Source organism: Bombina bombina, chromosome 1 (genome assembly GCF_027579735.1).
Source record: "Bombina bombina isolate aBomBom1 chromosome 1, aBomBom1.pri, whole genome shotgun sequence".
NCBI classification, from domain to species: domain Eukaryota; kingdom Metazoa; phylum Chordata; class Amphibia; order Anura; family Bombinatoridae; genus Bombina; species Bombina bombina.
In genome coordinates, this window is record NC_069499.1 from 339,157,428 (window position 1) to 339,181,797 (window position 24,370).

A 24,370-nucleotide genomic window follows, 5' to 3' on the forward strand; every position below is an offset into this window, starting at 1 on the left:
TTTTCAGACAAGCAGGTAGCATGCTAACAGTACTAACAGTTCCTATGTGATACTAAAATTAAAACTTAAAGAGACCTAAAAGTGCCAAAAAAAAAATGCGCTTAACGAGGCATTTTATTATTGCACTATTGCTTGCATATAACTGTGTTTAGCCACCACCTTGCACTGCTAGGACATCTGGTGAGCCAATGACAGGAGGCATATGTGTGTAGCTACCAATCACCGGCTAGATCCCAGCAGTGCATTGCTACTCTTGAACATACCTAGGTATGTTTTCAAACAAAGGATTTCAAGAGCCCAAAGTAAATTTCTTGTGTATGCCCTGATGCTTAGTTTTCTTTCTAATGACACGGTGAGTCCACGGATCATCTAATTACTATTGAGAATATCACTCTTGCCCAGCAGGAGGCAGCAAAGAGCACCACAGCAAAGCTGTTAAATATCACCTCCCTTCCCTCCAACCCCAGTCATTCTCTTTGCCTAGAGCAAGGAAGTGGTAAAGTTTAGGTGTTTGAAAGAAGATTCTTCTAGCAAGATTTTATTGTTTTTAAGCAGTGCAAGATTGTTCTGCTTTGTCCTAGGGTGTAGCCGTAGTCCACATCAGTCTCTTTAGTAGAGCAGTGGTGGCTTTTAAGCAATGGGAACTTGTGGGGTACAATCCTCACTGCGCCTCCCATATATTTAATGCTGCCCTATCTTTGCAAGCCTGAGTAAGATTACTCGGTCTTTGTTTTCTTCCACAGGTCCATGTGAGGGAAATGGCCTCTCAAACCCAGTGAGCTGCCTTGCTGCCTGGCAGAAGTCTAAGGTAAGTGTTGACTTTATTTTTTCTGGAAGCACATATACCAAAAGAAAGATGGCACTTTAAAATATGTTTATGGGACATTCTCCTATTGCTAGGGGGATCATTTTATTATTGGCAGTATTAGCAGGCACGGGGGACGAGGAGACTTATGGCTCAATAGGTGGTGTTTTTATTGTTATTTTACTCCCGGCGGCTTTAAAACACATTTAGCCGACCGTGAGATTAATTTTGTAACGGTGCGGTTAGCTGAGGTGCGGTTAGCTGAGGCGGCAAATTTCTGTTTCACGCCTTTTTCCTTATACTCTTCCTGTGTTCCGGAGCAGAGATAGCTTTGTCGCAGTTGAGAGACAGTGCTACGGTTACCGGACTGCATTTTCAGTATAGAGAGGTTGAGTCTGGATTTTCTAATTGAACTTTCACTCTGTTATCATTAAGGCAGGTAAGCACCTCAGCAAGGCTAAAGCTGAGATGTAGAGGTTGTCCGGAGTGTTTTGCATGAGAGTTTATTATTTTCTTGCTGAAAAATAAAGAACTTTCATTTTAAAATTTAAAGGAACAGTAACGTTTTTTTTTTGTGTGGGGTAATTTCTAAATAATATATCAGTTTATTTATCTATTTGGTTTATTTGTGAATAAAGATGGATCAAGAGGCCCTGCAAAATGTTAAATGTTCTTTATGTTTTGATGCTAACGTGGAACCACCAATCCCTTTCTGTTACATTACAGGGATATACTTTTTTCTGAGCCAACATTGTCTAAGGCGGATGCTGTTCAGGAGTCTTCTGACAATGCTCAAGATATGCCGCAGTTTTCTCCTCAAGTGTCCCAAAATGTATTGTCCACACATGCAGTGCCCTGTGCTTCCTCTCTTACTCTGCCTGGAGTTACGTTGCAAGACATCGCTTCCCTCATGTCCTCTGCGGTATCTGATGCGCTGTCTGCTTTTGCCATGCTGCAGGGAAAAGGCAAGAGGAAATGTAAAGAATCAGTGATTAAGGTTTCTGACACAGTCAGAATGTTCCCTCCCAGAAATCTGAGGAGGAGGATACTTCGGTAGCATCTGAGGGTGAAATCTCTTCTTCTGATACTGAAGTTGTATCATTCATGTTACTATGTTATAATATGTTGCTTAGTTTACAGTGTTGCGTTTTGTTTAGAAAATTTAGCATTTAATGTCTCTTTTTCAGACAAGCAGGTAGCATGCTAACAGTACTAACAGTTCCTATGTGATACTAAAATTAAAACTTAAAAAGACCTAAAAGTGCCAAAAAAAAAAATGCGCTTAACGAGGCATTTTATTATTGCACTATTGCTTGCATATAACTGTGTTTAGCCACCACCTTGCACTGCTAGGACATCTGGTGAGCCAATGACAGGAGGCATATGTGTGTAGCTACCAATCACCGGCTAGATCCCAGCAGTGCATTGCTACTCTTGAACATACCTAGGTATGTTTTCAAACAAAGGATTTCAAGAGCCCAAAGTAAATTTCTTGTGTATGCCCTGATGCTTAGTTTTCTTTCTAATGACACGGTGAGTCCACGGATCATCTAATTACTATTGAGAATATCACTCTTGCCCAGCAGGAGGCAGCAAAGAGCACCACAGCAAAGCTGTTAAATATCACCTCCCTTCCCTCCAACCCCAGTCATTCTCTTTGCCTAGAGCAAGGAAGTGGTAAAGTTTAGGTGTTTGAAAGAAGATTCTTCTAGCAAGATTTTATTGTTTTTAAGCAGTGCAAGATTGTTCTGCTTTGTCCTAGGGTGTAGCCGTAGTCCACATCAGTCTCTTTAGTAGAGCAGTGGTGGCTTTTAAGCAATGGGAACTTGTGGGGTACAATCCTCACTGCGCCTCCCATGTATTTAATGCTGCCCTATCTTTGCAAGCCTGAGTAAGATTACTCAGTCTTTGTTTTCTTCCACAGGTCCATGTGAGGGAAATGGCCTCTCAAACCCAGTGAGCTGCCTTGCTGCCTGGCAGAAGTCTAAGGTAAGTGTTGACTTTATTTTTTCTGGAAGCACATATACCAAAAGAAAGATGGCACTTTAAAATATGTTTATGGGACATTCTCCTATTGCTAGGGGGATCATTTTATTATTGGCAGTATTAGCAGGCACGGGGGACGAGGAGACTTATGGCTCAATAGGTGGTGTTTTTATTGTTATTTTACTCCCGGCGGCTTTAGAACACATTTAGCCGACCGTGAGGTTAATTTTGTAACGGTGCGGTTAGCTGAGGTGCGGTTAGCTGAGGCGGCAAATTTCTGTTTCACGCCATTTTCCTTATACTCTTCCTGTGTTCCGGAGCAGAGATAGCTTTGTCGCAGTTGAGAGACAGTGCTACGGTTATCGGACTGCATTTTCAGTATAGAGAGGTTGAGTCTGGATTTTCTAATTGAACTTTCACTCTGTAATCATTAAGGCAGGTAAGCACCTCAGCAAGGCTAAAGCTGAGGTGTAGAGGTTGTCCGGAGTGTTTTGCATGAGAGTTTATTATTTTCTTGCTGAAAAATAAAGAACTTTCATTTTAAAATTTAAAGGAACAGTAACGTTTTTTTTTTTTGTGTGGGGTAATTTCTAAATAATATATCAGTTTATTTATCTATTTGGTTTATTTGTGAATAAAGATGGATCAAGAGGCCCTGCAAAATGTTAAATGTTCTTTATGTTTTGATGCTAACGTGGAACCACCAATCCCTTTCTGTTACATTACAGGGATATACTTTTTTCTGAGCCAACATTGTCTAAGGCGGATGCTGTTCAGGAGTCTTCTGACAATGCTCAAGATATGCCGCAGTTTTCTCCTCAAGTGTCCCAAAATGTATTGTCCACACATGCAGTGCCCTGTGCTTCCTCTCTTACTCTGCCTGGAGTTACGTTGCAAGACATTGCTTCCCTCATGTCCTCTGCGGTATCTGATGCGCTGTCTGCTTTTGCCATGCTGCAGGGAAAAGGCAAGAGGAAATGTAAAGAATCAGTGATTAAGGTTTCTGACACAGTCAGAATGTTCCCTCCCAGAAATCTGAGGAGGAGGATACTTCGGTAGCATCTGAGGGTGAAATCTCTTCTTCTGATACTGAAGTTGTATCATTCAGGTTTAAGCTGAAACACCTCCGTTTGTTACTTAAGGAGGTTTTGGCTACCATGGATGACTCTGACACTAGTGTTGTAGTTAATCCTAAAAAGTCTAGTAAGCTTAACAAATATTTTGATGTACCTTGCATGGTGGAGGTTTTTCCTGTACCAGACCGGGCTACAGAAATTATTGCTAGGGAATGGGAGAGACCGGGTATCCCTTTTTCTCCATCCCCTATTTTTAAGAAGATGTTTCCTATAGCAGACTCTATCAAGGAATCTTGGCAGACGGTCCCTAAGGTAGAAGGGGAATCTCCACTTTAGCTAAGAGGACCACTATTCCCATAGAGGATAGTTGTTCCTTTAAAGATTCAATGGATAAGAAGTTGGAGGGGTTGCTCAAAAAGATGTATGTACACCAGGGTTTACAATAGCAACCTACTGTGTGTATTGCTACCATCACTAGTGCAGCGGCATACTGGTTTGATGTGTTGTCTGATTCTATTCGGACAGACACTCCCCTTGAAGAGATCCAAGATATATCAATTGGCCAATTCCTTTCTTATGGATGCTTCCCTACAAATTATTAAGCTGGGAGCAAAGATTTCCGGGTTTGCCGTACTGGCTCGCAGAGCTTTATGGTTAAAATTCTGGTCTGCGGATGTGTCATCTAATTCTAAGCTTCTGGCGATTCCTTACAAGGGTAAGAACTTTTTTTGGGCCGGAATTGGTGGAAATTATTTCTGACATTACGGGAGGAAAGGGTCATTTCCTCCTACAGGATAAGAGGAATAAGCAGAAGAGACGTCAGAGTAATTTCCGTTCCTTTCGAAACTTCAAGGGTAAGTCCTCCTCTCCCTCTACCAAGCAGGAACAGTCCAAGCCTTCCTGTAGGCCCAACCAGTCTTGGAACAAGGGAGAGCAATCTAAGAAGCCCGCAATTGACTCAAAGTCAGCATGAAGGGACTATCCCCGATCCGTGATCGGATCTTGTGGGGGGCAGACTTTCTTTCTTTGCTCAGGCTTGGGTTCTGGATGTTCCGGATCCCTGGGCGGTGAACATTGTGTCCCAGGGATACAAACTAGAGTTCACTGTGTTCAGGACCTTTCCGACCTGGGAGTGATAGTTCCTGTTCCAATGTAGGAACAGGGTCTAGGATTTTACTCCAATCTGTTCGTGGTTCCCAGGAAAGAGGGAACTTTTAGACCAATTTTAGATCTCAAAAGTCTAAACAAATTCCTCAGAGTACCTTCCTTCAAGATGGAAACTATTCGTTCCATTCTTCCCTTGGTTCAAGAGAATCAATTTATGACAACAGTAGATTTAAAGGACGCGTACCTGCATGTTCCCATCCACAGGGATCACCACAAGTTTCTGAGGTTTGCATTTCTAGACAAACACTTCCAGTTTGTGGCTCTTCCATTCGGTCTTGCCACAGCTCACAGAATTTTTTCAAAGGTTCTGGGATCCCTGTTGGCGGTGCTCCGGTTGCGGAGCATTGCAGTGGTGCCTTATCTGGACGACATTCTGGTTCAGGCACCATCTTTTCAGCAAGCTAAATCCCACACAGAGATGTTGGTATGCTTCCTACAATCTCACGGATGGAAGGTGAATTTGGAAAAGAGTTCCTTAACTCCAGCTACAAGGGTAGTGTTCTTGGGAACTATAATAGATTCCCTATCAATGAAAGTTTTTCTGACAGAAGTCAGGAAATCAAAGATTTCCGATTCTTGTCTGGCGCTTCAGTCCTCTCCTCGGCCATCAGTGGCTCAATGTATGGAGGTAATCAGTCTGATAGTAGCTGCCATGGACATCATTCCGTTTGCCGTTTCCACCTCAGACCTCTGCAGTTATGCATGCTCGGGCAGTGGAACGGAGATTATGCAGATCTGTCTCCTCGATTACATCTGGATCAGGATACAAGGGATTCTCTTCTTTGGTGGTTGTCTCAGGAACATCTCTCCCAGGGAACCTGCTTCTGCAGACCCTCCTGAGTGATTGTGACAATGAACTCCAGCCTACTGGGATGGGGAGCAGTCTGGGGCTCTCTAAAGGCTCAGGGGACATGGACTCGGAAGGAGTCTGTTATACCCATAAACATTCTGGAGCTGAGAGCAATCTTCAATGCTCTTCTGCCCTGGCCTCAGTTAGCCTCGGCCCGGTTTATCAGTTTTCAGTCGTACAACATAACGTCAGTGGCTTACATCAACCATCAGGGGGGAACTCGGAGTTCCTTGGCCATGACAGAGGTAGCCAAGATAATTCAGTGGGCGGAGACCCACAACTGCTGTCTGTCTGCGATCCACATTCCAGGGGTGGACAACTGGGAAGTGGATTTTCTGAGCAGACAAACTTTTCACCTGGGGGAGTGGGAACTCCATCCGGAAGTGTTTTCCAGCTTGATTCTCAAATGGGGACAGCCGGAACTGGATCTCATGGCATCTGGGCAGAATGCCAAGCTCCCAAGATACGGGTCAAGGTTGAGGGATCCTCAGGCTGTACTGATAGATGCTCTAGCGGTCCCTTGGAATTTCAGTCTTGCATATCTATTTCCTCCGTTCGCTCTCCTTCCTCAGGTCATTGCTCGAATTAAACAGGAGAGGGCGTCGGTGATCCTCATTGCACCAGCATGGCCTCGCAGGATCTGGTACGCAGACCTAGTGGAGATGTCATCTCTCCCTCCTTGGAGACTTTCACTAAGGAAGGACCTTCTACTTCAAGGGCCCTTCCTTCACCCAAATCTAGTTTCTCTGAAGCTGACTGCTTGGAGATTGAACGCTTAATTTTATCTAAGCGTGGGTTTTCTGAGTCGGTCAGGAAACGTAATTATCTGTATTGGTGTGAATCCAGAGGCTACTCTTGGAGTAGAGTTAGGATTCCTAGAATTTTGTCCTTTCTCCAAGAGGGTTTGGAGAAGTGTTTATCGGCAAGTTCCTTAAAGGGTCAAATATCTGCCTTGTCTATTTTGTTACATAAACGCCTGGCGAATGTACCAGACGTGCAATCGTTCTGTCAGGCCTTGGTCAGAATCAGGCCTGTGTTTAAACCGGTTACTCCTCCCTGGAGTCTTAAGCTTGTTCTTACGGTTCTTCAGCAAGCTCCGTTTGAGCCTATATATTCCTTAGAATTTAAATTTTTGTCTTGGAAGGTTTTGTTTCTTGTTGCTATTTCATCTGCTCGTAGAGTTTCAGAGCTCTCGGCATTAAAGTATGAGTCTCCTTACCTTATTTTTCATTCGGATAAGGTAGTTTTGCGTACTAAGTTAGGGTTTCTCCCTAAAGTGGTTTCAGATCGGAACATTAATCAGGAGATTAATGTTCCTTCTTTATGTCCTAATCCTTCTTCTCATAAGGAACGTCTGCTGCACATCCTAGATGTGGTTGTTGCACAATTATCCCTTTTGAATAGTTAAAAGGACTCTGAACCCAATTTTTTTTCTTTCGTAATTCAGATAGAGCATGACATTTTAAGCAACTTTCTAATTTACTCCTTTTATTACATTTTCTTAATTCTCTTGGTATCTTTATTTGAAATGCAAGAATGTAAGTTTAGATGCCGGCCCATTTTTGGTGAACAACCTGGGTTGTCCTTGCTGATTGGGGGATAAATTTATCCACCAATAAAAAGTGCTGTCCAGAGTCTGAACCAAAAAAAAAAAAAGCTTAGATGCTTTCTTTTTCAAATAAAGATAGCAAGAGAACGAAGAAAAATTGATCGTAGGAGTAAATTAGAAAGTTAATTAAAATTGCATGCTCTATCTGAATCACGAAAGAAAAAAATTGGGTTCAGTGTCCCTTTAAAATCAATTAGTCTGAAAAACCCTATAAATTGTATAATTTTAAGATATCAAGTAAGGAATACATCTAGGATGTTGGAGTATGGATTGATATGGTTTCTAATTTGTACACAATTTATGTCTTGGCAAAACTATCCTTCTTTTTAGTCTAGTTGACCACTGGAAAAGAGCAGCGTTTTTTTTTTAGAGGTGTGTCTGGTAATAAATCTGCAGCTTTTAATATTAAAATTACAACTTTTTTTTTTTAGATGCTTTAGAAACATTTGTTTATGTAGATGTTTTACAGTACAGTTCTTAAAGGGATATTATTATTATTAGTTATTTGTAGAGCGCCAACAGATTCCACAGCTCTAACCCCAACATGTTTCTTTTGACATTCAGACAGATCATACTTTTGTAAACATTTTTTTTTTTCAAGTTTAGTCTGTTATCGAATTTGCCTTATTTCAAGGTATTCTTTGTTAAAAAGCATACCTAGGTAGGTAGTGTGCACATGTTGTAAACACTGCACTGCTGCTACCTAGTGCTCTTGCAAACATATTGCAGTGTTAATGGGACACTGAACCCAAATTTTTTCTTTTGTGATTCAGATAGAGCATGCAACTTTCTAATTTACTCCTATTATCGATTTTCTTCGTTTTTTTGCTATCTTTATTTGAAAAAGGCATCTAAGCTTTTTTTTGGTTCAGACTCTGGACAGCACTTTTTTATTGGTGGATGAATTTATCCACCAATCAGCAAGGCCAACCCAGGTTGTTCACCAAAAATAGGCCAGCATCTAAACTTACATTCTTGTATTTCAAATAAAGATACCAAGAGAATGAAGAAAATTTGATAATAGGAGTAAATTAGAAAGTTGCCTAAAATTTCATGCTCTATCTGAATAACAAAATAAAAAATATGGGTTCAGTGTCCCTTTAAATGCATTTTTAATGCAAAAGGTATGTAAAAAAATATTTTAATAGAACTGCAATTAAAATCGCAATTACAATTTATGTTTACCTGATAAATTAATTTATTTCATGGTTGTGAGAGTCCGCGATCCATTACTGCTGGGAATTACTCTTCCCTGCCTTAAGGAGGAGACACAGATTCCCAAAGCCCAAGAGCTCTATAAAACCCCTCCCACCTCAATGGCAACACAGTCTAATGTATAGCCAACCAAAAGAGGTAGGAAAAGAAATAAGCAAAAAATAGGAGCAGGGAAAAAAGATGTGTTCAAAAAAATAAACCAACACCAAACAAAACACAGGGTGTGGTCTTGTGGACTCTCAGCACCATGAAAGAAATTCATTTATCAGGTAAGCATAAATTGTGGTTTTTTTCATACAGGTGGTGAGAGTCCACGAACCATTACTCCTGTGAGCTAATACCCAAGCTGTGGAGTCCACAAGTAATGAGACCTAAAGGGCGGGATATTATTATTATTATTTATTTGTATAGCGCCGCAAAATTCCATAGCGCTGGATATAAAGAACATATTTTTTTCACAGAGAAACGAATTTCACAACCCCAAAAGAACCCAAAGGGCAAAACACACTTTTTTTTTTTTTAAATGTACTTAAAATAACTGGCAAAATAAATTAACCTAAGACAACTGCCTAAAGGACCTTCCTACCAAACACTACCTCCAAAAAAGCAAAAACGTTAAAATGGTAGAATTTTGTGAAAGTATGCAAAGAAGACTTGCAAGTTTTGTCAACTGAAGCCTCATTCTCCATGTAAGCCTTATGGATCCAAAGCTTCGACCAAGAAGCCAAAGAAATAGCAGAAACTTTCAGCCCTTTCCAGGAACCCTGAATTTTTTTTTACAAAAAATGGAAATTTGTCTGCATCAACATAATACTTCAATGCCCTATCAACATGCAAATTATGAAGAAGTCTACTCAAATAATTCTTGGGATTAAGACACAAAGAAGGGAGAACAAATGTCTGAAGACACAACCTTAGGTAAGAAGAAAAATTTGGTCCGTAAAAACTGCGATATCCTGATGAAAAGGAGGATAACATGAAACAGCAGATAACTAAGAAACTCTTTAAGCAGAAGAGATAGCTAAAAGTAGCACAACTTTCCAAGAAAGAAGCTTAATATCCACTTTATGCATAGGCTGAAATGGAGAAGCCTACAAAATCTTCAAAACCAAATTTAGATTGCAAGGAGAAGAAATTAGTTTAATTACACGTTTAATTCTGGGCAAAGCCTGAACAAAAACCATGAATGTCAGGAAGATTAGGAATCTTCTTGTGGAACAAAACTAAAAGAGCAGAAATCTGACCCTTCAAAGAAATGGCAGATAAACCTTTATCCAAACCATCCTGCAAAAACTGCAAAATCCTAGGAATGCCAGGAAAAACCATGATTCAAACACCAAGAAATAAAGGACCTCCAGACCTTATGACAAATTTTCCTGGTCATAGGCTTTCGAGCCTGTATCAGTTTTAATAACAGAATCTGAAAACATTCTCTGCCTAAGAACTAACCCAGCTTAGAGACTTGAGATCCGGATGGAAAAACGGACCTTGGGACAGAAGGTCTGGACGCAGATTAAGTGGCCAAGGACAACAACTGGACAAATCTGCATACCAAACTTTGCAAGACCAAGCCGGAGCAATCAGAATTACTGATGCCGCTTCTTGCACAGTACTTGGGAAGTTTGTGGTTCAACCGAGAAGCCATCAGATATATCTCTTAAGATCCACTATCTGATCGAAAACATCCAGATGAAGAGACCATTCTCCTGGATGTAGAAATTGACATCTGAGAAAATCCGCTTCCCAGTTGTCAACTCCCGGAATATGAATAGCAGAAATTAGACAGCAATTAACATCTGCCCAGGAAATAATTTGAGATACTTCCTTCATGGCTAGGGAATGGAGAGTTCCCTCTGATGATTGACATAGGCCACTGTAACATTGTCTGAAAACAGAGAAAAGACTCCCTTTTCAACAGAGGCCAACTCTGAAGGGCTCTGAAAATCACAAGTTCTAGAACATATATTGGTAACCTTGCACCCCTTGTGCTCTCTGAGATCCCCAGATGGCCACCCAACCTGAAAGACTTGCATCTGTAGTGATCACAGACCAAGTAGGATGAACAAAAGAAGACCCCTGAAATCTAGATGAATCTTTTGAAATAGCTGAGTATGATCCCTGCACCTTTGCTAAAGCATGCAAAGCTGAAGAGGCCTTATGTGGAAACAAGCAAACAGAATAGCATCCAAAGCAACAATCATGAGACCTCCATACAGAGGGACACTGATGGAAAAGATAGACTGCAGGTCTAGGCAAGCGGACACTAGCTTCAACCTTCTTTGATCTTTCAAAGTCTCATGATATTTGAATCTATCTGAACCCCCAGAAAAATAACCTTTGTCTGAGGAACTAGAGCAAAAATTTACTTTCTAACCATGTTGTTGAATGAACAACAGTCTGTTGGTGTGAGATTCTGCTAAATTAAAAGATGGAGCTTGAACCAAGATATTGTCCAGGTAAGGAAACACTGCAATGCTCTGAGTTTTGATCAGAGACAAGAGATTACCAAGAACCTTTGAGAATATTCTGGGAGCTCTATCCAGACCAAATGGTAGAGCAACAAACTGAAAATGCTTGTCCAGAAAGGCAAAAATTAGAAACTGATAATGTTCCATGTGAATTGGAATATGAAGCTAAGCATCCTTTAAATCTATTGTGGACATAAACTGACCTTGCTGAACAAAAGGCAGAATAGTCCGAATAGTCTCCATTTTGAAAGTAGGAACCCTGAGAAGTTTGTTCAGAGTCTTTAGTTCCAGAACTGTTCTAAAAGTTCCCTCCTTCTTTGGAACAATTATAATTATTATTATCGGTTATTTGTGGAGCATCAACAGATTCCGCAGCGATATAAACACAGGCGGTATACAAGGTAACATTTATAGGGATCAAATGGGTAGATGGCCCTGCCGAGAGTCGCACTGTTGTAGTCAGCTCTTATGATGGTGATCTGCAAACAGTTGAGCTCTTAGGCTTACATGCTAAGGGGGTTCATAGTGGATATTAATGGAGGAGAGGAAGTAGTATTAGAAAAAGTTAGTGTAGGTTGTATGCATCCCTGAACAGTAAAGACTTTAGGGAGTGCTTGAGGAGCGAGGCAGAGAGGTCCACAAGATGGGAGCCAGTCTGGAGAAGTCCTGTTAACGGGAATGTGAGGAGGTAATAAGAGCGGAGAAGAGTTGGAGGTCGTGAGCAGAGCGAATGGGATGGGAGGGAGAGTATCTGGAGACGAGGTCTGAGATATAGGGGGGAGCAGTGCAGTTGAGGGCCTTGTATGTCAGAGTCAGAATTTTGTGTTTAATCCTGGAGGCAAGAGGAAGCCAGTGAAGGGATTGGCAGAGAGGTGCAGCAGATGACGAGCAACATGTAAGGAAGATGAGCCTGGCAGAAGCATTCATTATGGATTGTAAAGGAGCTAGGCGGCATCTAGGGAGACCAGAGAGGACAGAGACAGTAGTCAAGGCGGGAAAGGATGAGTACATTAAAATCTTAGTTGTGTCTTGTTTAAGGAAATGTCTAATTTTAGAGATGTTTTTAAGGTGGAAGCGGCAGGATTTAGCCAAGTACTGAATGTGAGGAGTGAAAGAAAGATGAATGAAGAGGTTGTAGTAAAACCCCATTCCCTGTTCTGACAATGGAACAGGAACAATCACTCCCATAGATTCTAGATCCAAAACTGACTGAAAAAAGGCCTGAGCCTTTACAGGATTTTCAGGACATTGGACAAAAGAAACCTTCCCTTGGGATCCAGAACAGACTGAAACCAAGCTTCCTGAAAAAAAGCGTAACCTGCCCCCTACTAGAGCCTCATGATTGGGGGCTCACCTTAATGCAGACTTGGATGAGGCAGTAGATTTCTTGGGCTACTTAGACTTGTACCAGACGGAACCAGAGAAGAATTGTTTCTCAGTGAAGGAATCGGATTTCTGTGCCCTGTTCTAATGAAAGGGATAAAAACCATTAGGAACTTTAAATTTACCTTTGAACTGCATGTCCTGAGGAGGAAAAGCCCCTTTACCTCCATTCACAGTAGAGATAATATAATATAATCCAAACCAGAACCAAAAAACATCTTTCCCTGAAAGATACAGGCCTGGAATTAACATTAATCTAAATGATGTCTAAAACAACATCACAAATGAAAGCATTAGCACATTTAAGCAACTCTAAAAGGTTTAAAAAAAATCATTATTAGCAGATTCTTCAGAAGATTTCCCAGAAAGACTATTTAACCAAAAAACATAATTTATGTAAGAACTTACCTGATAAATCCATTTCTTTCATAGTGGCAAGAGTCCATAAGCTAGTGACGTATGGGATAAACATTCCTACCAGGAGGGGGCAAAGTTTCCCAAACCTCAAAATGCCTATAAATACACCACACTCATACCATAGTTTAATGTATAGCCAATAGTGAGGTGTAAAAAGGAGTAAAAAAGCATACAAAAAGAGGAACTGGAAAAAATTACAGGTATACCTCACTTTACAGCGCTTCACTTTACAGCGCTTCACTAATACAGCGCTTTGTGGAGCTAAAGTTCAACCTCCAAGGAATTTAAAACAGTGCTGTAATCTTCGTGAGATTGCAAGAAAAGTGACTGGCACCATTTTATTATGCTTAGTTCACTCTGTTTACAGCATTACAGTGCAATCTGTGTCTCAGTGCTATACTCTGGCAAATTGTACTACAGTGATTGTCACTATTTTACAGGTACAGTATTTATTGAATACTGTGCTGTGCGAGTGTTAAACTAAACTTAGCGCTATTGTACACCTAATATAAGTTAGTTAAAACATGTTTTTAAGTTTTTAAACACACTGGCAAGTGAAAAGAAAGCTAAAACTGCCTTGTTCCACTTTAAGGCGGTTTTCACTTTACAGCGGGACTCCGGTCCCTAACCCGCTGTATGAGCGGGGTATACCTGTATGTGCTTTTATACAAAAAAAACCCTAACCACCAAAAAATAGGGTGGGTCTCATGGACTCTTGCCACTATGAAAGAAATTAATTTATCAGGTAAGTTCTTACATAAATTATGTTTTCTTTTATGTAAGTGGCAAGAGTCCATGAGCTAGTGACGTATGGGATATAATACCCAAGATGTGGAAATCCACAGAGTCACTAGAAAGGGAGGGATAAAATAAAAACAGCTATTTCTGCTGAAAAATTAAATCCAAATAATAATTGTTTTCTTAAAAAAAATTCAAAAAACTCAAATCATAGGCAAAAGAATCAAACTGAGACAGCTGCCTGAATAACTTCAATGCGAATACATCAAAATGGTAAAATTTAGTAAATGTATGCAAAGAAGACCAAGTTGCTGCTTTGCAAATCTGATCAACTGAAGCTTCATTCTTGAAAGCCCAAGAAGTCTGCAAAAACTTAAACGAAGTCTGCAAAACAGCTTTATCTTGAGGGAAAATCAAATGAGACTCACAAGAGAGAGTCGACAACTCAGAAACTCTTCTAGCAGAAGAGATAGCCAAAAGAAATAACACTTTCCAAGAAAGTAGCTTAATATCCAAACAATGCATAGGCTCAAAAGAAGGAGCCTGCAAAATCCTTAAAACTAAATTGAGACTCCAAGGAGGAGAAATAGACTTAACTGGTTTGATATGAACCAAAGCCTGATCAAAACACTGAATATCAGGAAGTTTAGCAATCTTTCTATGAAATAAGACAGAAAGAGCAGAGATTTGTCCTTTCAAAGTATTTGCAGACAAACCCTTATCCAAACCATCTTGAAGAAACTGTGAAATCCTAGGAATTCTAAAAGAATGCCAAGAAAAATTATGAGAGGAACACCATGAAATATAGATTTTCCAAACCCGATAATAAATCTTCCTCGAAACAGACTTACAAGCCTGTAACATAGTGTTAATAACTGAGTCAGAGAAACCTCTATGACTAAGAACTAAGCATTCAATTTCCATACCTTCAAATTTAGAGATTCGAGATCCTGATGGAAAAATGGCCCTTGAGACAGAAGGTCAGGCCTTAAAGGGACAGTCAAGTACAAAAAAAACTTTCATGATTAATATAGGGCATGTAATTTTAAACAACTTTCCAATTTACTTTTATCACCAATTTTGCTTTGTTCGCTTGGTATTCTTAGTTGAAAGCTAAACCTAGGGGGTTTATATGCTAATTTCTTAGACCTTGAAGGCCGCCTCTAATCTAAATGCATTTTGATAGTTTTTTACCACTAGAGGGCATTAGTTAATGTGTTTCATATAGATAACAGTGAGCTCATGCACGTGAATTTACTATGGAGTCAGCTCTGATTGGCTAAAATGCAAATCTGTCAAAAGAACTGAAATAAGGGGGCCGTCTGCTGAGGCTTAGATACAAGGTAATTACAGAGGTAAAACGTGTATAATTATAACTGTGTTGGTTATGCAAACTGGGGAATGGGTAATAAAGGGATTATCTATCTTTTAAAACAACAAAAATTCTGGTGTTGACTGTCCCTTTAAAGGAAGTAGCCAAGGTTGGCAACTGGACATCCGGACAAGATCTGCATACCAAAACCTGTAAGGCCATGCTGCTGCTATCAGAAACACATGAAATTGTTCCATTATGATCTTGGAGATCACCCTTGGAAGAAAAACTAGAGGTGGAAAAATGTAAGCAGGTTGGTAAAACCAAGGAAATGCCAAAGCATCCACCATCTCTGCCTGAGGATCCTTGGATCTGGAAAGGTATTTGGGAAGTTTATTGTTCAAACGGGAGGCCATCAGATCTATTTCTGGAAGACCCCACATCTGCACAATCTGATGAAACACATCTGGATGGATAGACCACTCCACTGGATGCAAAGTCTGACAACTGAGATAATCCTCTTCCCAATATACACCTGGAATATGAATCGCAGAAATTAGACAAGAGTTGGACTCCGCCCAAGAAAATATCCAAGATACTTCTTTCATTGATAAAGAGCTGCGAGTCCCTCCCTGATGATTGACATATGCCACTGTTGTGATATTGTCTGTCTGAAAACGAATGAAAAGTTCTCTCTTTAATAGAGGCCAAGCATGAAGAGCTCTGAAGATAGCATGGAGATCTAAAATATTGATTGGTAACCTTTTCTCTTGAGGTTTCCAAACCCCTTGTGTTGTCAGAGACCCCCAGACAGCTCCCCAACTTGTAAGACTTGCATCCGTTGAGATAACAGTCCAGGAAGGATGAACAAAAGAGGCCCCTCGAACAATACGGTGATGGTCCAACCACCAAGACAGAGAGAGTTGAATGTTGGGATTTAAGTATATCAGTTGTGATATCTGAGTATAATCCCTGCACCATTGATTCAGCATGCAAAGCTGCAGAGGTCTCATATGGAAATGAGCAAAGGGGATTGCGTCCGATGCTGCAGTCATAAGACCTAAAACTTCCATGCACATAGCCACTGAAGGGAATGATCGAGACTTGGACACTGAATCTATCTGGAAACCTAAAAAGGTGACCCTTGTTTGAGGAATCAAGAAACTCTTTTGTAAATTGATCCTCCAACCATGCCTTTGAAGAAACCACACTAGATGTTTTGTTTGAGATTCTGCTAAATGAAAAGACTGAGCTAGTACCAAGATATCATCCAAATATGGAAACACCGCAATACCCTGCTCTCTGATTACAGATAGAAGGGCACCGAGAACCTTCAAAAAGATTCTTGGAGCTATGGCTAGGCCAAATGGAAGAGACAAATTGGTAATGCTTGTCTAGAAAAGAGAATCTCTGAAACCGATAGTGGTTTGGATGAATTGGAATATAAAGATAAGCATCCTGTAAGTCTATTGTGGACATAAAATGCCCTTGCTGAACCAAAGACAGAATAGTCCTTATAGTCACCATCTTAAAATTTGGGACTCTTACCAAACCATTTAAAAACTTCAGATCTAGAACTGGTCTGAAAGAATTATCTTTCTTTGGGACAATTAATAGATTTGAATAGAACCCCAAACCCTGTTCCTGGAGAGGAACTGGTACAATCACCCCTGAAAGCTCTAGATCTGAAACACATTTCAGAAAAGCCTGAGCCTTCACAGGATTTGTTGGAACATGAGAAAGAAAAAATCTTCCCACGAGAGGTCTTATTCTGAAACCTATTCGATACCCTTGAGACACAATATTCTGAATCCACTGATTCTGAACAGAACATGTCCTAAAATAATTTCAATCTGCTCCCCATCAGCTGAACTGGATTGAGGGCCGTACCTTAATGCAATCTTGGGGCTGGATTTGTTTGTTTTTATAAGGCTTGGTCTTAATCCAATTTGAAGATGGTCTCCAATTGGAACCAAAGGCCTTAGGGGAAGGAGTGATTTTTTTTTCTTTATTCTGACGAAATGAACAAAAACGATTAGTAGCCTTAAATTTACCCTTAGACATTTTATCTTGGGGTAGAAAAACTCCCTTACCCCCAGTGATAGTGGAAATAATAGAATCCAATTGAGAACCAAATAAATTCGTACCCCGGCAATATAGAGATAGTAATCTAGATTTAGACACCATGTCAGCATTCCAAGATTTAAGCCATAAAGCTCTTCTAGCTAAAATAGCTAAAGACAAAAAATTAACATTGATCTTAATAATGTCAAAGATAGCATCACAAATTAAATGATTAGCATGTTGAAGCAGAAGAACAATGCTAGACAAATCAGAATCTTCTACCTGAGGAGCTAAACTGTCCAACCAAAAAGTTGAAGCAGCAGCCACATCAGCCATAGAAATGGCAGCTCTAAGAATATAACCAGAATGTAAATAAGCCTTTCTGAGATAAGATTCAATCTTCCTGTCTAAAGGATCCTTAAAGGGACAGTAAAGTCACAAAAAATCTTTCATGATTTAAATAGGGCATGTAATTTTAAACAACTTTACAATTTACTTTTATTACCAATTTTGCTTTGTTCTCTTGATATTCTTAGTTGAAAGCTAAATCTAGGAGGTTCATGTGCTAATTTCTTACGGCTAGATTTAGAGTTTTGTCTGTAACGACCCACGTATCTAACGCTGGCTTTTTTCTGGCCGCACCTTTAAAATAACTCTGGTATTGAGAGTCCACAGAATGGCTGCGTTAGGCTCCAAAAAAGGAGCGTATAGCATATTTAACGCAACTTCAACTCTCGATACCAGATTTGCTTACGGACGCGGCCAGCCTCAAAAACGTGCTCGTGCACGATTCCCCCATAGGAAACAATGGGGCTGTTTGAGCTGAAAAAAAACGTAACACCTGCAAAAAAGCCGCGTTCAGCTCCTAACGCAGCCCCATTGTTTCCTATAGGGAAACACTTCCTACGTCTGCACCTAACACTCTAACATGTACCCCGAGTCTAAACACCCCTAACCTTACACTTATTAACCCCTAATCTGCCGCCCCCGCTGACCCCTGCATATTATTATTAACCCCTAAACTGCCGCTCCGTAAACCGCCGCTACTTACATTATCCCTATGTACCCCTAATCTGCTGCCCCTAACACCGCCGACCCCTATATTATATTTATTAACCCCTAATCTGCCCCCCACAACGTCGCCTCCACCTGCCTACACTTATTAACCCCTAATCTGCCGAGCGGACCGCACCGCTATTATTATAAAGTTATTAACCCCTAATCCGCCTCACTAACCCTATAATAAATAGTATTAACCCCTAATCTGCCCTCCCTAACATCGCCGACACCTAACTTCAATTATTAACCCCTAATCTGCCGACTGGAGCTCACCGCTATTCTAATAAATGTATTAACCCCTAAAGCTAAGTCTAACCCTAACACTAACACCCCCCTAAGTTAAATATAATTTTAATCTAACAGAATTAATTAACTCTTCTTAAATATATTATTCCTATTTAAAGCTAAATACTTACCTGTAAAATAAATCCTAATATAGCTACAATATAAATTATAATGATATTATAGCTATTTTAGGATTTATATTTATTTTACAGGCAACTTTGTATTTATTTTAACCAGGTACAATAGCTATTAAATAGTTAAGAACTATTTAATAGCTAAAATAGTTAAAATAATTACAAATTTACCTGTAAAATAAATCCTAACCTAAGTTACAATTAAACCTAACACTACACCATCAATAAATAAATTAAATAAAATACCTATAATTATCTACAATTAAATCAATAAATAAATTAAATACAATTCCTACAAATAAATACAATGAAATAAACTAACTAAAGTACAAAAAATAAAAAAGAACTGTTACAAAAAATAAAAAAATATTTACAAACATTAGAAAAATATTACAACAATTTTAAACTAATTACACCTACTCTAAGCCCCCTAATAAAAAAACAAAGCCCCCAAAATAAAAAAAAATGCCCTACCCTATTCTAAGTTCAAAGCTCTTTTACCTTACCAGCCCTGAACAGGGCCCTTTGCGGGGCATGCCCCAAGAAGTTCAGCTCTTTTGCCTGTAAAAAAAAACATACAATACCCCCCCCAACATTACAACCCACCACCCACATACCCCTAATCTCGGAACAGCCAATAGAATGTGAGCTCAATCTGATTGGCTGATTGGATCAGCCAATCGGATTGAACTTGATTCTGATTGGCTGATTCCATCAGCCAATCAGAATATTCCTACCTTAATTCCGATTGGCTGATAGAATCCTATCAGCCAATCGGAATTCGAGGGACGCCATCTTGGATGACGTCATTTAAAGGAACAGTCATTCGTCGTTCAGTCTTCGGCCAGGATGGATGTTCCGCGTCGGAGGTCTTCAGGATGCTGCCGCTCCGGATGGATGACGATAGAAGATGCCGCTTGGATGAAGACTTCAATCGTATGGAAGACCTCTTCTGCCCCGCTTGGATGAAGACTTCTACCGGATGGAGGACCTCTTCTTGCCCCGCTTGGATGACGACTTCTACCGGATGGAGGACCTCTTCTTGCTCCGCTTGGATGAAGAATTTGGCTCGGCTGGGTGAAGACGACTCAAAGTAGGGAGATCTTCAGGGGCTTAGTGTTAGGTTTATTTAAGGGGGGTTTGGGTTAGATTAGGGGTATGTGGGTGGTGGGTTGTAATGTTGGGGGGGGGGTATTGTATGTTTTTTTTTTACAGGCAAAAGAGCTGAATTTCTTGGGGCACTGCCCGCAAAGGGCCCTGTTCAGGGCTGGTAAGGTAAAAGAGCTTTGAACTTTAGTAATTTAGAATAGGGTAGGGCATTTTTTTATTTTGGGGGTCTTTGTTATTTTATTAGGGGGCTTAGAGTAGGTGTAATTAGTTTAAAATTGTTGTAATATTTTTCTAATGTTTGTAAATATTTTTTTATTTTTTGTAACTTAGTTATTTTTTATTTTTTGTACTTTAGTTATTTTATTTCATTGTATTTATTTGTAGGAATTGTATTTAATTTATTTATTGATAGTGTAGTGTTAGGTTTAATTGTAGATAATTATAGGTATTTTATTTAATTAATTTGATAGTGTAGTGTTAGGTTTAATTGTAACTTAGGTTAGGATTTATTTTACAGGTAAATTTGTAATTATTTTAACTATTTTAGCTATTAAATAGTTCTTATCTATTTAATAGCTATTGTGCCTGGTTAAAATAAATGCAAAGTTACCTGTAAAATAAATATTAATCCTAAAATAGCTATAATATAAATATAATTTATATTGTAGCTATATTAGGATTTATTTTACAGGTAAGTATTTAGCTTTAAATAGGAATAATTTATTTAAGAAGAGTTAATTAATTTCGTTAGATTAAAATTATATTTAACTTAGGGGGGTGTTAGGGTTAGACTTAGCTTTAGGGGTTAATACATTTATTAGAATAGCGGTGAGCTCCAGTCGGCAGATTAGGGGTTAATAATTGAAGTTAGGTGTCGGCGATGTTAGGGAGGGCAGATTAGGGGTTAATACTATTTATTATAGGGTTAGTGAGGCGGATTAGGGGTTAATAACTTTATTATAGTAGCGGTGCTGTCCGCTCGGCAGATTAGGGGTTAATAAGTGTAGGCAGGTGGAGGCGACATTGAGGGGGGCAGATTAGGGGTTAATAAATATAATATAGGGGTCGGCGGTGTTAGGGGCAGCAGATTAGGGGTACATAGCTATAATGTAGGTGGCGGCTCTTTGCGGTCGGCAGATTAGGGGTTAATTATTGTAGGTAGCTGGCTGCGACGTTGTGGGGGGCAGGTTAGGGGTTAATAAATATAATATAGGGGTCGGCGGTGTTAGGGGCAGCAGATTAGGGGTACATAAGTATAACGTAGGTGGCGGTCGGCAGATTAGGGGATAAAAAAATTAAATCGAGTGTCGGCGATGTGGGGGGGGGCTTGGTTTAGGGGTACATAGGTAGTTTATGGGTGTTAGTGTACTTTAGAGCACAGTAGTTAAGAGCTTTATAAACCGGCGTTAGCCCAGAAAGCTCTTAACTACTGACTTTTTTCTGCGGCTGGAGTTTTGTCGTTAGATTTCTAACACTCACTTCAGACACGACTCTAAATACCGGAGTTAGAAAGATCCCATTGAAAAGATAGGATACGCAATTGACGTAAGGGGATCTGCGGTATGGAAAAGTCGCGGCTGAAAAGTGAGCGTTAGACCCTTTTTTGAATGACTCCAAATACCGGCGGTAGCCTAAAACCAGCGTTAGGAGCCTCTAACGCTGGTTTTCACGGCTACCGCCAAACTCCAAATCTAGGCCTTAGACTTTGAAGACTGCCTCTAATCTGAAAGCATTTTGACAGTTTTCACCACTAGAGGGCGTTAGTTCATGTGTTTCATATAGATAACATTGAGCTCCGGCACGTGAAGCTCCTAAGAGCAAGCACTGATTGGCTAAAAATGCATGTCTGTCAAAAGAACTGAAATAAGGGGACAGTTTGCAAAGGCATAGATACAAGGTAATCACAGAGGTAAAAAGTATATTAATATAACAATGTTGGTTATGCAAAACTGGGGAATGTGTAATAAAGGGATTATCTACCTTTTTAAACAACAAAAATTCTGGCGTTTACTGTCCCTTTAAAAGAAGTACTATCTTCCATAGGGAGAGTAGTACGTCTGGTAAGAGTAGAAATAGCCCCATCAACTTTAGGGACTTTTCCCCAAAACTTTAAATTAGCCACATGTAAAGGATACAACTTTTTAAACCTAGAAGAAGGATTAAAAGAAGAACCATGCTTAGACCGTTCCTTAGTAATCATATTAGAAACAGCATCTGGAATAGGAAAAACCTCAGGAGCAACCTTTGGGGGTTTAAAAACAGAATTTAAACGTTTACTGGCTTTGTTATCAAGAGGACTAGACTCTTTAATACCCAAAGTAACCAAAACTTCCTTCAACAAAGGACGAATATAATCAATCTTAAACAGATAGGAAGATTTGTCAATTTCAGAGTCTGATTCAGGATCCTCTGAACCAGAGAGATCCTCATCAGCAGAGGATACTTCAGTATGTTGTGGGCCAATACAAATTTCATCAGAATTATGTGAAGTTTTAAAAGACCTTTTACGTTTATTTGAAGGCGGAATAGCAGACATAGAGGCCCATTTATCAAGCTCCATATGGAGCTTGTGGGCCCGTGTTTCTGGCGAGTCTTCAGACTCCCCAGAAACGCAAGTTATGGAGCAGCGGTCCGCTGCTCCATAACCCTGTCCGCCTGCTCTGAGCAGGCAGACAGAGATCGCCACAATTCAACCCGATCAAGTAGGATTGGGTTGATTGACACCTTCCTGCTGGCGGCCGATTAGCCGTGAGTCTGCAGGGAGCGGCGTTGTCTGTCGGGCCTGAACCAACAGACATATGGTAAATAGGCCTCATAGCCTTTTCTGTAGTTGAAGCAATATAATTCTTTACATCTGCAGGAATATCAGGTACATTAGATGTTGAAGGAACAACAGATGATGTATTTGATTTGCACTAATAGAAACATTATCAGCATTCAACAGCTTGTCATGATAAATGCCACATAATTGAGCCGAAGAAATAACATCAGCCAATTTACAACAAACACACTTAGCTTTGGTAGAACTGTGTTCAGACAGAATGGTTTCTACAGCAACATCAGAGGCAGGATCAGACTGAGACATCTTGCAAAATTTAAAAATAAAAAAACAGCATTTAAACAAAATATCCAATTTCCTCATATAGCAGTTTCAGGAATGGGAAAAAATGCTTGTGCTAAAGTAAGATGCAAAAAAATAAGCATCATAGCTCTTAAAAATATAAAGAGAACCAGAAGCATTAAAGGAAGAGGGGTAATGAACAAAAAAACTAACACGAGGAAATGACGCAACTCGCGTCATAATAAGCGCAACTTCGCGCCAAAAGAACTAACGTCAACAAAGACAAAGGAAATGGCAAGACTTGCGTCACTATAGACACAACTTTGCGCCCAAAAAATTTTCACTCAAAGAATGACACCATAAAAAAACATAATTTATGTAAGAACTTACCTGATAAATTCATTTCTTTCATATTAGCAAGAGTCCATGAGCTAGTGACGTATGGGATATACATTCCTACCAGGAGGGGCAAAGTTTCCCAAACCTTAAAATGCCTATAAATACACCCCTCACCACACCCACAAATCAGTTTAACGAATAGCCAAGAAGTGGGGTGATAAGAAAAAAGTGCGAAAGCATATAAAATAAGGAATTGGAATAATTGTGCTTTATACAAAAAAATCATAACCACCACAAAAAAGGTGGGCCTCATGGACTCTTGCTAATATGAAAGAAATGAATTTATCAGGTAAGTTCTTACATAATTTGTTTTCTTTCATGTAATTAGCAAGAGTCCATGAGCTAGTGACGTATGGGATAATGACTACCCAAGATGTGGATCTTTCCACGCAAGAGTCACTAGAGAGGGAGGGATAAAATAAAGACAGCCAATTCCTGCTGAAAATAATCCACACCCAAAATAAAGTTTAATGAAAACATAAGCAGAAAATTCAAACTGAAACCGCTGCCTGAAGTACTTTTCTACCAAAAACTGCTTCAGAAGAAGAAAACACATCAAAATGGTAGAATTTAGTAAAAGTATGCAAAGAGGACCAAGTTGCTGCTTTGCAAATCTGATCAACCGAAGCTTCATTCCTAAACGCCCAGGAAGTAGAAACTGACCTAGTAGAATGAGCTGTAATCCTTTGAGGCGGAGTTTTACCCGACTCGACATAGGCATGATGAATTAAAGATTTCAACCAAGATGCCAAAGAAATGGCAGAAGCTTTCTGGCTTTTTCTAGAACCAGAAAAGATGAAAAATAGACTAGAAGTCTTTCGGAAAGACTTAGTAGCTTCAACATAATATTACAAAGCTCTAACAACATCCAAAGAATGCAATGATTTCTCCTTAGAATTCTTAGGATTAGGACATAATGAAGGAACAACAATTTCTCTACTAATGTTGTTAGAATACACAACCTTAGGAAAAAATTCAAAAGAAGTTCGCAACACCGCCTTATCCTGATGAAAAAACAGAAAAGGAGACTCACAAGAAAGAGCAGATAATTCAGAGACTCTTCTGGCAGAAGAGATGGCCAAAAGAAACAAAACTTTCCAAGAAAGAAGTTTAATGTCCAAATGAATGCATGGGTTCAAAAGGAGGAGCTAGAAGAGCCCCCAGAACCAAAGTCAAACTCCAAGGAGGAGAAATTGACTGAATGACAGGTTTTATACGAACCAAGTCTTGTA

At 39.7% G+C, this 24,370-nt stretch overlaps 1 protein-coding gene across 1 annotated transcript in view; it reads left to right on the forward strand.

Annotated features, from left to right (window-relative positions):
- The window catches only part of CATIP (ciliogenesis associated TTC17 interacting protein), a 104,303-nt gene that overhangs the window by 54,169 nt on the left and 25,764 nt on the right, over positions 1-24,370 (forward strand). The gene's annotated exons all lie outside the window — the stretch shown is intronic.